The sequence below is a fragment of the Octodon degus genome, unplaced genomic scaffold, assembly GCF_000260255.1.
Source record: "Octodon degus isolate 3935 unplaced genomic scaffold, OctDeg1.0 scaffold00026, whole genome shotgun sequence".
NCBI lineage: Eukaryota > Metazoa > Chordata > Mammalia > Rodentia > Octodontidae > Octodon > Octodon degus.
In genome coordinates this window covers 4,563,809-4,579,439 of record NW_004524602.1, presented here as the reverse complement: position 1 = coordinate 4,579,439, position 15,631 = coordinate 4,563,809, and the positions used below count along the sequence as shown (strand labels likewise).

The 15,631-nt window shown below is 43.0% G+C and overlaps 1 pseudogene; it reads right to left on the bottom strand.

Moving 5' to 3' along the window:
- Window positions 1-2,810: 2,810 nt before the first annotated feature.
- On the bottom strand, window positions 2,811-3,172 carry LOC101561355 (annotated as a pseudogene).
- Window positions 3,173-15,631: the final 12,459 nt, after the last annotated feature.

Genomic DNA, 15,631 nt, shown 5'->3' with positions numbered 1-15,631 from the left:
AGTATCAGGGATCGAACTCAGGACCTTGTGTTTGCCAGGCAAGCACTTATTCCACTGAGATATCTGCCTGACCCTCTTTCAGGCATTAAAAAAAAAATGTTCCTTAACATTGTTCCTGATGGGAAGTATCCTTCCAATGTTCTTTCAGTTCCTCTGTAGCTAAGGAAGTCTATTACTTTTTAGACAATCCTCTTTCTCCTAGATTTTAAGCAATTGATTATGATATGCCTTAGTGTAATTTTCTTCTCCTTTTTTTGTGCTTGGATTTTGTCGAGCTTTTTGCATATGTATATATCATCAACATCAAATTTGGAAATTTGCCAGTTGTTAGTTCTGCAAAATTATAATTATTTTAAAAAATTTAAAAAATCTTTATTTTGTACAGGGTCTCACTACATGGCTTGGACTCCTAGTGATCCTCCTGTCTCAGCCTCTCTGTGCTGGGATTACAGGCGTGCACCACCCCACCTGGTTCTGGGGCCAGCACGGAGGCCTGGGGCTGGCACAGCATGCGGTCCTGGGTGTGGAACCCATTTCTTTGCACTTGCAGTCGGGTGCTTAGATCGCCGAACCATCTCCCCAGCCCTCAAAGTTATTTTTGGCTTTTCTTCTGTGGGGAACTTCAATTGCTTTTTTTTTTTTTTTTTTTTTTACTCTCTTAGTACTTTATTTTGGATATTTTTATTGCTGTATTTTCAAGTTCACTATTGTTTTCTGGGTGGTGCCTAACCTTATCTGGTTTATTTTTCATCTCCAACACTATAGTCCTTCATCTCTAGACATATGATTTGGCTCGTTTTATAAAAATCTCTTCCATGTCTCTAATAAACATGTTCTAGCTTTCTTTCAGCTTCTTGAACATCTAATAGTGACTGCAGGTATCATAACTATTTTAATGCCCTTGTGTATTAATTATTTTTTTTAATTTTAATTTTTTTGGTGGTACCAGGGATGGAACTCAGAACCTTACACTTGCCAGGCAAGGACTTGTTCCTCTGAGCTACCTCCCTGGACCCCTGTCTATTAATTTAACTGTGGCATTTCTGGGTCAGATTCAACTGTTTTTCTCCTCATTATGCATTTTATTCTCCAACCTACTTTCAGGCATGGTTTTTTATTAGAAGTCGGATATTGTGAATTTTACCTTGTTGATTCCTGGGTATTTTTAAAAATTTATTTCTCTAAGATTATTGAGCTTCATCCTGGGATAGATAAAATACTTGAAGAAAGGTTGATCTCCTTGAATTTTACTTTTAAATTTTGTTAGACAGAACCAGAACAGATTTAATTCTAGGGCTAATTTCCTACCCAGAAATTAGGTAAAATCCTTCTGGGGACTTTACTCAAAGCCTCACATATTTTGAGGTTTCCCAACTGCTGTTAAATGTGAGCTTCAGGGTTTTCTCCTCTTTCCTGGTCTTGGGCTGTCTCCCCACATGCATGAATGCACTGATTAGAGGGAGCTCAAGCTGGAAGGAGGATGCCCCAGATCTCCAGACTCTTTCTCTGTACAGCTCTGTTCTGTTCTCTGGCTTGTGGATCTTGGTGGCCTCATTGTCCCTCTTCCGTCTCTCCTACTCAAGAAGATCGCTGGTTTTTATTTTCATCCCTCGAATGAACAGTGAATGTTGAACATTTTTTCATATGCTTATTTGCCATTTGTATTTCTTCAGATGTTCATTTTTGGACTGGGCCTTTGAATCTTGGGGGCCTAATTTTTTTTACTTCTTCTTTATATGTTCTAGATAGAAGTCCTTTGCCTGAGGGACAGTCGACTATAATTTTTTTCCCAATTAATGAGTTTTCTTTTTACTCTGTTGGTGATTTCTTTTGATGTCCAGGTAGTTTTCAAATGATGAGATTCCAGTTGTTGATTCTTTGAAGTATTTCCCGTGCAATTTGGTTTTTGTTCATTAACTATCTACCTACCTCTATGCCTTTAAGATTTCTACCTACTTTTTCTTCTGGAAGATTTAGTATTTCTATTTAAATATTTACATCTTTGATCCATTTTGATTGTAGTTCAGTGCATAGTGATAGATATGGGTCTAACTTTAGCCTTCAGCATGTGGAAAGCCAGTTTTTCCAGCACCAGCACCATATTTAAAGAGGCTGTCTTTCTTCCAGTGAAGATGTTTGGTTCCTTTGTCAAAGATAAGGTGGCTAAGTGTGTTTGTATAATTGTGTCTGCATCTTCTAATCTGTTCCATTGATCTGCAGGTCTGTTTTTTTGCCACTACCATGCTGATTTTATCACAGCAACTTTGTAGTATAATTTCAAGTCAGGGATTGGGATGCCTCCTGCCTTGCATTTGTTGTCCAGGATTGCTTTTGCTATTCTCAGTTAGATAATAAGAAAAACAAACAAACAAACAAACAAACAAACAAAAAACGAGGCCCACTGGGCTGGACTGTTCTTGTGCTCTGAGCATGGTGGTCTGGAGTCTCGCTAGATCATTAGGTAGGGCCATTCTCAGGCTCCCCTGTTTCCTCTCTTGCAAAGATCACTGTCTTCTTCCTATTCTTCATTATTTTAACTTTTAAAAGGAGTATTTATTCAGTACAGGGTCTTGCTACACAACTCAGACTTGTAATAACCCTTCTGTCTCAGCCTCCCCAGTGCTGGGATTATAGGTTTCAGGGTCCAGCACAGCATCTGGTACCAAGGATTGAACTGGGGTCCTTGCACTTGCCAGGCAGGTGCCTAGACTCCTGAGCTATCTCCTAGCCCATTTCCATTTTAAAAATTTCTTTATTTATTTATGACATGGCCAAGGACCACAGGAAAGCTCTTTATTTCTGGGCGTGGCTCAGGCACTCTTGGTGGGCGGGGTCCGCTTCCTTTTTACCATCACGGGCTTCTGGCTGCGAAGGATGGCGCTGGCTCTGTGGTGGATGCTGCTGAGGGTGGCACGTGTGTTCTTGTTGATGGTAGTACGCACATAGGAGGTGAGTGGCTTCCGCTGTCGGGATCTCTGCTTCATGACCACCACCACCCCCTTGCCATTGGCTGCCGGCTCCACGCCACCGTCTTTCGGTGAATCAGCCCATTATAGCGAAAGAAGTTGCGGGCCTTCCGGTTATTGGGCTCGGTGCTGTTCGTCTGTTTACTCCGCTTGATTAGGAAGCTGGAGCAGTTCCACCCTACCATCCACTGCAGATGAGTAGACATAGCGCGGACTCCTCACTCTGCTGAGGCCAGAGACGGAAAGACTCCATTTTTTAAAAAATGTATTTAGTACAGAGTCTACAGGGTCTCTCTACACAGATGGGACTGATAGTGATCCTCCTGTTTGCAGCCTCCCAAGTGCTGGGATTACGGGCAAGCGCCACCACCCAGTCTCGATCACTGTCTTGGTGTGCCCCAGGAGGCGGAGCCAGCACAGCATGCTGGGGATCGAACCCGGTCCTTGTGTCTGCCTAAGCAGGTGCTTTAGTCTGCTGAGCTATCTGGCCGGCCCCCCGTTCCATTATTTTAAAAACTTCTGTTTCGTATGATTTGTCTGGATTTTATTTTGTTGTTCCAGCCTTGAAAATAGCTGGTAGCTGCACTTTTACCCTGGTGTTCGATTTCCATTGCCATCTGAGAAGGTTAACTTATAAATACAAAAGATTTGTCTTGGCTCCCAGCTTTGGAGCTTCTTGCTCTTTATCAATAAGCTTGGATGTGCTCTGGGCCCTTGGCAATGAGCACATCATGCAGAGCACATGGTGAAGCAAAAACCATTCAGCTCATCTGCAGAAAGTAAAAACAGAGGAAGAGGAAAGTGCTGGGCTTCTGATGCCTCCTCTTCAAGGACAAGTCTGATTTCTTTCCACTGGTCCCCATTTTATTTTATTTTTTTAAAAGGCAGGCTTTTGTTATGTAGTTCAGGCTGACCTTGAACTTACTGGTAGCCCAGGGCGGCCTCAAACATAAAGTGATTCTCCTGCCTCAGCCTCCCGAGTGCTCAGATTATAGGTGAGCATCAGCTTGGTGACTTCTTTCTTTCTTGCTTGCTTGCTTGGTAGCTCAGCCCACCCTGGGGGCTGGGCTGGTACAGCACGTGGTGCCAGAGATTGAACTGTGGTTGCTGAGCTTGCCTAAGCTTGCCTAAGCAGGCACTTTAGACTGCTGAGCTATCTCACCATCCCCAGATTTCCATTTCTTAAAGGTTCCACTATCTTCCGACAGAACCATGCTGGAGACATGGTTCTGTTATCCCTGGAGGTAACATTTAAGATGCAAATCTTGCCTCCTCTTTTACCCATTCTCCCACATCCTCCATGCCCCTTGTGCCCTGCCAAGACATGGTGGCATTCTGAGCCTTACTTGGGCTCATCAGGAGCCAATGTGAATGCTCCTTGTGTACACGTCAGGCCTCAGCTCTGCCAGGTCCTTATATGATCTTGGTGAATTATTTCTTCAACTTGAGCCTCTCTATCCTCTTTTGAAAAGCACGAGAAATGATGCCTTAAGTACTGGGTTGCTTGAGGCTGCAATGAGGTAATGCATAGCAAGTGGGACCTGTGCTGTAATTCAGTGACTGCTTGACCCAGAGCATCCTGGCAGGATTAGTTTTATTTTTTAAACATTTATTTATGTGTGTGTGTGTGTGTGTGTGTGTGGCCAGCTCAGCCCACCAGGGGGGTGGGGCTGGCTGGCATGTGGTGCTGGGGGATCGAACCGCAGTCCCTGTGCTTTGCCAAGCTTGTTCCAAGTAGGTGCTTTAGACCACTGAGCCATTCCATCAGCTCTAGCAGGATTAGTTTTAAAAACCGCTTCACATTTCTTCTTGTCTGCTCCAGCTTGTTTTTGGGGACAGTCCCATTAGAGCCCTAGAAGGAGGGATATGGGCGGCTCTACATTTCTTCCACCGACAGAGGGGAGCAGTCATGTGGAGAAGGTCCAATAGCACATACTAGAAACACCATGGACATTTGGCTGCCCGAAGCATTATAATGATCTTTTCTTTGCGGCAGATTGACTTTACTAATTAGGTTGGGTTTGAGCCAATGTTAAATACAGTTTGCATGTACGGAACACAAACCAATTGGCAGAAACATGGAACTCAGAGACATTTTAGGTATCAGAACAAGCCAGCTATGATTAAAGCTTCCCCTCAGATAATCCTTTCTCTCCCTGGCCTCCATCTTTATGAGCTCTTTAAATATTGAGAACATTAACCCTTCATCACACAGGCTGCAAAGAGTCTGTTCCCATTTGTTTTCCATTTCTGCTTTTAAAGATTCAAATCTGCTTCAAGTGGATTTAAAAATTTGTATGCAAACGATGGATCTTTCCTTTTGTAATTTCTTCCACTGCTCTGAGGCCTAGGAAAACCTTACCCAGGGGTTGAAGAAGCATTTATTTTCTCCCAGTTTTAAATATTTTTTGTTTCTTATCCTAATTAGCATTCATTTCAATCTTGATAGGTCCCACAAGATGTGGAGGGGGTGTCATTTGAGATAATTAACAATAGCTTCTACAACCCTCAGGCCCTAAATCTCAATGCCTTAACACAACAAAGTATTAAATCTCAGGCATATCAAACCCAGCAAGGGTTGGGTAAGGTGACTTAGGGACCCAGGGAACTCCACTATCTCAGAATCTTATACTTCCAAGAGTTAAGGCATCTCTTTTGACAAGCTCTGTCATTGCCTCAAGACCTAGTTCAATTTTTTTTGTTTTGTTTGTGGTACTGGGGATTAAACTCAGGCGCTTAAGCTTGCCAGACAAGAGCTTATTCTACTGAGCTATCTCCCTGGCCCCTCAAATATTTTTTCAAATAACTAATAATCAATATCACGACCTGGGAGCTATTAACTGATCACATATGTGGTTGCCTCGTATACACTGTGTTCTATGTGCTTCCTTTGCCAGTGAGGCACTGTCCTGTCTTTAATTTTTTTTTTTCAAGCTAGCTTTATAATATGCTTCAACATCATCTGAAGTAAGCTCTTCCCTCCTAGTTTTTCTTTTTCAGAGTTTCCCTGACTGTACCTGGCCGTATTACACATTGCATGTCGCCCAGTAGCTCAGCTTCATTAGCTTCTTAGATTCTGTACCCACCCTGGTGGGTCAACCGACAGCTCTGAGAGAGGATTTCCAAACCCACATCTCTGCCTCTCGCTCCTTTCCCTAACTCTAGACCCACACTTCCAGGGGCTCGATACGTAGCTAGATGTTCAGCCAACACCTCTGTAGATTTATTCGGTTTAGGATTATGGTGGATACAAGGTAGAAACCTTCTGGCACTGGTAGCTATGGCCGCATCAGCATGAGGGAGACACAGAAAGAGAAATGGCAGAATGCAGAGGACATGAGGAGTGCAGTCATCCCACTCTTATAAGATCTCACTCACTTCTGGGAGGCCCAACCCTCTCCATGAGACTGGCATCAACTCATTCCACCTGGTAACCTTCTACCAAGCCCAACTGTTAATCCACCATCTCAACAATGCCACATGGACAAAGCTTTCAGCCATGAACCTTGGTGGGACAGACCCTATCCAAACCACAGCATGGTACCTGTTAATAAAGGGGTGGGAGGAGCACTTAAAATACTCTCACTGGTATCCAGGCACGATAATGTTTACCTATAATTCCAGAGCTCTGGGAGATAGAGGCAGGAGGACTGCAAGTATAAGCCCAGCCTGAGAAACTTAGACTAGAACAACAATTAAAAATAAGTATTGGGGATATAGCTTAGTGCAAAGGCTCTGGGTTTAATCCCTGGGACTGAAAACAAATAAACAAACACACAAAACCCCCAAAATCTTCTCCCTAGATCATCTAAAAGGGGAAACTATAGGTTGTAATTTTGAATAACCAAAACCAAGTTTCTAAATATTAGACAGTTGCTTTTATTTGCTCTTTGCTTTGACATAAATCAACTATTTTGGAAGAGAATAATCTTTTCTAACATACAATACAGAGGAAATGGTTAAGAAATCTGTTGTTAGGGGCCGGGAAGATGGCTCAGTGGAGTAAGCGCTTCCCTGGAAGCGCAAGGACCTGAGTTCAATCCCCGGTTCTGCCAAAAAAAAAAAAAAGAAAGAAATCTGTTGTAGTTTGGGGTTCACAAGGGAAAACACTATAATATAGGACACTTAATTATAAGATTATTTTATAATAGTCACCCAAAGAGTCATATACAAAAAGAGTGCTGGAAATCTGTCCACACACTAAAGAGCAAAGAATCTAGCTGAGGGCCTGGATCCCACAGTGATGTCCTGCATGGGTCCAGCTGAGGACCTAAAGCCCATGACAATCACCCCCCCAGTCTGTCCCCCCAAGTCCAACTGGAGGCCAACAGCCTATGACTATGTCTCATGCAGGCCTGTTTCATGGATCTGCACTGGGAAGGCCCAAAGGCCAGTGGTGGAAGCTAGAAAGTCTGTGCCAGCGGGATGAAGGATCTGTGCCAGCAGGCTGAGGGAGCTGCACTGGAGCCAGGAAGCAACGCTCAAGGTAAGGACCAGAGCTCCCCCAGAAGTACCACAGCCATGCTCAGCAACAGTGAGGTCCCGAGGGCCTCTGAAGATGAGAACAGCCATGTCCATATCAGAAAAGCCAGTGTGACAAGCTTTTCCAGGAGACTGAACAGTGCACTATCTTACCCTCTGGAGCCAAGAGGCTATGCTCAAATGAGGACCAGAGCTCCCCCAAAGTGAACCATTGCCATTCTCAGCGACAGTAAGGTCTCAAGCTCTCTTGTCAATGAGAAGAGAGCCAAGTTCATCAGGAAAGCCAGCATGACAAGCTCCTCCAGGAAAAACCTACAGCTCCCAATAGCTTCACTTCCTCTCCAGTTCTGCCTCTTCTGCTGCCAGCAACAATCCTCAAGTGACAATCCTCAAGTGGGCCTCCCACACCCAGCACCATGCTAGTTCAGTTCAGCTGGGTGTTACAAGCTGACCACCAGTTGTCAATCCACCACACAATCTTAATGAGCCTTGAACTGATCTTGGATTAAGGGTGAGCTGAAGTATGGGCCCCAGCCAAGACAAGCTGGCCTGCTACACAACTGAAGGCCAAAAAAGAAGCAAAAGTCTCCATCTGTGTCAAAAGAAATAAATGATCTGAGACAAATCTACCCTCCTGACAGTGGAAAGTGCTAGGCACTTCCATACAGAGAAACAGTCTTACCCACCGCAGTCACAAAACGAGGTGATTGCACTCTATGGCCTGAAGATTCTGGAATTCTACAGTGGGTGATTCTCCCTGGTTTGGATTAGAAAGCATAGAGTCTTTACTGATGGGGTGGACTGCAAGACAAATGCTTGGGAAGCAGTGGAAAGGGGGTTAGACTTGACCATCTTCCCTTAAGTGCTTTTTGGCGTTTACCTAAGTCACTCATCTAGTTAAGGGGATAGATTTCAGACAAAGGGAAAACACCCCCATATTTGGGATTTGCTGAGCTCGAGACCCATTTCTTCAGTGTTTAAGGCACGAGAAACAATTCTGCATTTTGCCAAGCGCGTGTGTTCCCTTGGTGATTACATCCATGTGTGTTTTGGGAGGACTTCTGTCTTCTGCTTCTTAGTCATTTACACTTTACACTTCAAAAGATTGTTTTGCAAGAGCTACTTGATACACAAGAAGTCTCAGGAGTTTTTCTTCTAAATGAGCCAGCAACTTTCCAAGAATCAGGAAGCTGGATGTTGCCAAGAATAAACAAATGAACTCCAGAAGGTTCAAGTTTGGTTTTAAAATTCTGTAAGATTTTAAGTAGGTCCTATATCTGGCTAAATTCCACGTCCTCATCTAAGACATAAACCACAGGATGGAATACTTTTTCTGGCATGCAGATTTTTTTTTCTCCTAAGCATTGAGTTTAATGATCATTTCCAATAATGAATAATGAGAAAACATTAACCAAAGTGTTCTAACGCCCTGACGTCAGCAGAAATAAAGGCCTGGAAGAATGGTTCTGACTGAAATTTAGGTAGCCTCACATTTGGTTCCTCTATACTATTTGCTGAATGAGTTAAATCCTGTCTCTTTGTGCCTTAGTTTTCCCACCTATAAAATGAAAAAGCAACGCTAGCTGGCTGCTGAAGTTCTGTGGTGAAAATGACAAATGGCTCCTTGTCTAATCCATGGAAGCAAGGAATTAGGGGTGTCAGTACTACTGATCAAGACTGTGATTAGAGATTGGGCTCATGCCTAATGATGAAGGATTTAAAACAATAGTCAAAGTAAGCTAGCAACAGACACGTTAAAAGAAAACTTGTGTGGTTCAGAAAAAGGAAGCGGGGGACACAGTGATAGGTGTTGGTGTCTCACATTGAGCCCCATCTCCTAGCTGCTAGGAGATCATTCCGCACTTCCTGGGGGTCACTCCCTGGCTGGCAGAAGCTGGGGGTGAGGGAAGCCCCCTCCTAGCTGCGGAAGGCATCGTGACAAACTAGGTGGTGGTCTACTAGGCCCAGTCCACTGGGAAGAATGGGCCCCTTTAGGCCCTCCAGGGCCCTCTGAGGGTTTAGGCTGGGGCTGGATTTCTGTGACATCCTCATGGTCAATCTTTCTCTTTCCCTCTTTCACTTCCAGTTTCTCCAGCACAATCACTTGCCTAAGAACATTCATTCTGGACCCCGAGGCCGAGCCTGATCATGCAGTTTGGGGTGGAGGGGGCCCGATGGCGGGGAAGGGGGGTTCTCCACAAAACAATAGCAAAGTAAAATTTCAGCCTGGGGTGTGATTCACAGGTTTGAGGCTCCATACGGAGAATTGAAGCTAAGATCCCCCGAGATTCTGAGTGCCAGGATCTGTTTTCTTCCTTGTAGGAGCTGCGTGTCCTTGTGAGGGCTCTCAGATACTTCCAAGGATGCGCTTCCTTTGTCTATATACACGCGGTGGCGTAAGTGACACTATGGGGTCTCTAGGGGATGGCTCCATGGCGATCCTAAGTGAGAAAAGGAGATTATGAACGTCCCTGGAAGATAAGGGCAGGGAGACAACATGTGCCCGAAAGTCAGGGGAGTCTCAGGGGACGCGGCCAGTGAAGACGAGACGGCAGCTGGTGACAGGATCAGCAGATGGCTTCCTTACCCGCCAGAGACGACAAAGATGCCATCCTGGAGAGAAGAGGAGGACAGCCCCGCTGGCCCTTCTGCAGGAGGCTGGGCCAAGCTTGGAAGAGAAGCCTGTCGCCTTCTGCCAGGATGTGGGATAAGGGAGCAACAATAGCTTCCCTGAGCCCCCATCTTAGGAGACTCAGGAAGCAAAGAGATGGATGGGGAATGTGGAGAACCTTGATGGGCTCGTGTCAAGATCCGAACGGCCTGTTTCCTGGGACCGCACAGGGCCTCTTCCAGGAGAGATGGGCAGCAGCGGGGAGCAAGGGGTGAAGCGGCAGGGCTCAAGGCGGGCCAGTGGGGCAGGGGCGGAAGGAGAGGCCCATCGGCTCAGGGTCAAGACCTGAGACGCTCTTCTGACTGTCATATTGCCGAATTCATCAGTAGCTTGTGTCTTCCCTGGGGTTTCTCTTAGTATTCCTAAGTTTAGAAAACCCCCTCCATTTCAAGACATTTAATATTTAATAAATATTTAATAACTCCTAATGTGTTACAATTTGAAAAATTAGCTTTCTAAAACCCTGGAATTAATTTGGGTGTGGGGAGTGAGGCGAAGAGCTCATTTTAAAAATAATCTGCAACTCTCGCATTGGCTAAAAAAAAAAAACCACTGATGTTTTATCATTATAGTAGTAATTAGGAAAACATGAAAGCCCTGAAAGAAGAAAAAAGAACCAGGATCTTGCACTCAAAAATAGTAGGCTTTCTACACATTCCTTTTGTTCTTTTGTTGTCTGTCATTTTATGTTTTTTTTTAAATATTTTAAATATCATTGAGACCATAAAGTATATGCTGAACTATTGTTAATATATATTAACAGATTCTGGGTAGAAAAATATATTAACAGATTCTAGGTAGAAAAAAAGGACATGGAAATATATCTCTCTGCATATCTAATCTATAACTAATTTATGGCTAAGCCTGTGGTTTATTCTACTCAAATAGCAAATTCAATACCCAGGCTGTTCAATATGATTTTTTTTTTCAATTTCATTAGTAACATTTTATTTCTTAAGGTGGATACACAGTATTTCTCATAATTTTTTTAGTTAGAAAGTTTTGAGGTGCCAAAACATGGTTAGTTAGGACTGGTCAGATAGCTCAGTGCATTAAAGGGCCTGTTTAGGCAAACACAGGCCCTGGGGGTTCAATCCCCGGCCTGCCATGCTGGCCCCGCCCTGGGGTGTGCTGAGACAGCCATGGAGATTGGGCGTGGTCGCGTGTGCCTGTAATCCCAGCACTTGGGAGGCTGAACACAGGAAAATCACTGTAAATCTGATCTGTGTGGCGAGACACTGTAGACCTTGTACTAAATACATTAAAAAAAAATGCTTAGTTTTTTCTAAACATTTTTCCTCGTGATAATTTCAAATTTATAAGAGATTAAAAATAGAAGGCACACCTATATGCACAGACTTATTTATTAATATTCTTTATTTTAGAGAGAAATAAAAATGATACAGAATTTCAAAACAATAGGAAATTAACAATGGTTATTATATTGCATATTGCTATCTTTGAAGTAGTTGCTTGGATTACAAGACACAGGCAGGCACAACTGATCAAGCAACCTAAGTGCAAACTTTCTTTTAATGAACTAATAGAAAGTAGGAGTATGCCTATCTTAGCTATCTTGTGTATGTATGTATATATATTTTTTCCTTCCTCTTTCCCAGTTGTAAGACCATTTTCTTCATTGTCTGTTCAGGAAATACCAAAGTGTTTACTAAAAGCAGATTTTTAAAAAATGTAACTGCAACGTAGTTATCAACTTTACACTGTTACAACTTGCATTGATACAATCTACAGCCCACATTCTCATTTTGTCTGTTGATCTTGAACAGTATTTCCTCAAGACAGAATCCAGGCTCCTGTAGGGCCCTGTGTTTAGTAATCATGTCTCTTTAGCCTCTTAATTCAGAACATTTTCACAGACTTTCTTTGGTTTCTAGGACAATGACTTTGTATGTGGCCTTTTTTTTTTTGTACTGGGAATTCAACTCAGGACCTTATGCTTGCCAGGTAGGCGCTGTGCGGCTGAGCTATACCCCCAGCCCTTTTTTGTTTGTTTGTTTTAAAGAATACAATTTCTCATGTGCAAGTGAAAGGCACACCCACTTCAAAGAAGAAATACAGATGGCTACGAAATATGGGAAGAAATGCCTAACATTGCTGGCCGTTAGGGAATGCAAATTAAAATAATACTCAGATTTCACCTTACCCCAGAAAGGGTCGCCATCGTCAAGAAATCAAATAATAAATAACAAATGGTGGTGAGGCTGGGGAGGAAAAAGAAACACTTCTAAATTGTTGGTGAGACTGTAACACCACAGTCCAACCACTACGGAAGTCAGTATGGAGATTCCTCGAACAACTAAAAACAGAAATTCCGTTGGACCCAGCTATTCCTTTTCTAAATATCTTCCCCAAAGAGTTAAGGACATCACAGTATAGCGATCCATGCATGCCATGTTCAGAGCAGCACAATTTTTTATAAATAACTCACGGAAGCAGCCTTAATGTCGAGCAACAGTTGAATGGATAAAGGAAGTGTATTTATGCACAATGGAGTATCATTCTTGCAACAAAGAAAGGTGAACTTGAATCATCGGCGGGGAAATGGCGCACCTTGAGAATATGGTGAACTAAATCAGACACCCGGGCTTAAATAATGCCCGGCTTTTCTTACATGAGAAATCTACATTATAAACAAAGAGCAAAGCAAAAGAGGTGAAGGGAAGAGGGGGACAAATCTTCCTTGAAGGGAAGACGACCAAGGGGAGGCCGAGGGGATGAAGAAGGGGTTGAGGAATGTTGTGTACCTGTGCCAGCTCCACACAGTAAGCCTTGTTCCCTCGGAATTCCTAAGTAACAGGCTTCTACTGCTACTTATGCACTTGTATGTCCCATCTCTTTGTTTTCAAATTCACTCATATCATGAACATAGTTACAGTGGTATCCAATATTTACTTTATTGCGGTGATACGAATTTTATCCATAGCTGAACTGTGAGCGCCTTATTATTAAATATCAGTTTTCCTTCTCTCTGTGAGGTTGTATTTGTTCTGGAATCAACGGTCTTATCTTTTTCCACTTGCTTAGTTTGGGTATTATTATGGCTCGTTCAGCAACAAACTATCTGTTGATTCTTTAAATCCATTCACAGTATTTCCAGACATTTCCTATCAGATGTCTATTTCATTTTAGTTTCTTGACACGCCTGTCCTGGGGCCTTCTGGCCTAGTTGGGGCCGGCTGTGGCCCAGATGATGTGGGCTTGTCTTTCCTGTCAGCATCTTCTGGGGATCGCCTCATCTTCCTCTGCATAGTTCTTTTTTTTTTTTTTTTGTGGTACCAGGGATTGAACTCAGGACCCTGCACTTGCCAGGCAGGCACTTATTCTACTGAGCTATTTCCATGGCCCCTAGTTCTTCATTTTGATGAATCACAACCTCCAGTCTTTTCCTAAAAGGAATGTGCAGGAAGTACATTTTCGGAGATTGTACATATCTAATAATACCTTTATTATACCTCCACAATAGTTGACAGTTTGGCTTCACTCAAAATTCTTAGTCAAGGGCTGAGGAGATAGCTCAATAGAATAAGCGCTTGCCTGCTAAGTGTAAGGTCCTGAGTTCAATCCTTGGTACCAAAAAAAAAAAAAAAAAAATTCTAAGTCAGATATAATTTTTCCCCCCAGAATTCACAATTTTGATGGAATCACTCCCTGTCTCCCACCTTCTGATGCTGTAATGAAAAATCCAAAGCAATTCTTTTTTTAAAATTTAATGTAATTATTATTTAATGTATTTAGTACAGGGTCTACAGGGTCTCACTCCATAGATGGAACTTATTAGTGATCCTCCTGTTTTTAGCCTCCCAACTGCTGGGATTACAGGTGTGCCCTACCACGCCCCATCTTAGTCACCATCTCAGCACACCCTGGGGGCAGGGCTGGCAGGGCTCGCTGGGGATTGAACCCTGGTGGCTGCACCTGCCTAAGCAGACACTTGGCTGAGCTATCTGGCTAGCCCTCCCCAAAGCAATTCTGACTCTTGGCCATTTTCATGAAAATCTTTTCTACCTTTCTAGAAGCATCTCTGTTTGTTTGTTTACTTGAGACAGGGTCTCTCTATGTAATCCAGGCTGGCCTTGAACTTACTGTTCAGCCCAGGCCTCAACTCACCATGATCCTCCTGCATCAGCCATGAGTGCTGGGTTTACAGGTGTGTGCCTCTACATCCAGCTCCACTTTGTCTGCAATTTCATCATGCTATGCCTTGCTGTGGGTCTGTTTTCACCTACTTGACATTCAGTTTAGTTTGGAAATACTCCATGGTTTTGTTTTTTGTTTAGGGTCTCACTATGTAACCCAAGCTGGCCTCGAACTCATGGCGATCTTCCTGCTTCAGCCTGGCAAGTGCTGGGATGAGGGTGCGCTTGGAAATACCATATAGTTTTAGAAATGTTTTCTGACTTAATCTCTTTTTCCTATCCTCTTTGTGAAACTCCTTTGTCACACATCTTTGACCTATGTTTGGCTTTAATTTTCTCTTCCACTTCTCTTCTTTTACTGTAGCAGCTGCTCTATTTGTAGACATATTGTTCGCAGAAAGTCTCTCTGGGGACAATAATGGTGAGTTTTCATTCTTTCAGTGTCTTTGTATCCATACACAGTCTGTTTTCTTCAACTTGCTTTTTCCATTTATTTTCTCTCGGCCTCCCTCTCCCAAGTTAAATGCTTTCCTCAAATGATCAGTGGTCCTTGGCTATCTGTTGAATTTTTTCTTCAATCATCTTTACTGTTACGTAATTTACATTTTCATCTCATTGGTATAACTTACATACAGTACCTGTACCAATTTTAATGTAAAATTTAAAACATTGTGACATATATTGGCAAGTATGTGACATGTATTGATAGGTATGTAAAAAGTGAAACAGAGCCACCATCCCTCTAAAATCAAGACATACATTTCCACCATACCTGATGCCCCTTCACTGGGATGCCATCCTCCATCCCCAGCCTTAGCAACCACTGATTTTCTTTATGCCACTGTAGAACACTTTGTCTTTCTGTAGAGTCTTACATAAATGGTGACATATAATGCTTTTTAAATGCATAAAGAATGCATTAATCTACAATTTTCCTTATTATTGCTAAGTAACATTCCAGTATATTCACATACACTCTTTGTCCATTCATTTATTGGTTGGCATTTGGCTTGTTGCTAGTTTGGGAGCTGTATACTGTTTGCATGGACAACTGTTTTCATTTCTCTTGGGTAAGTACCAAGTGATGGAGATGCTGTGTTTTATGGAAAGGTTGTTCTGAACTTTACAAGAAACTGCCTATTTTCTGAGATGGTTATACCACTTTTATATTCCCCTCAGCAATGTATGAGAGTTATAATTGTTCTGTGTCTTCACCAGGACTTTATATTGTTAGTCTTTTAAATTTGAGTCATCCCGGGCTGGAGAGATGGCTCAGTGGTCTAAAGCACCTACTTGGAACAAGCTTGGCAAAGCACAGGGACCACGGTTCAATCCCCCAGCACCACATGCCAGCC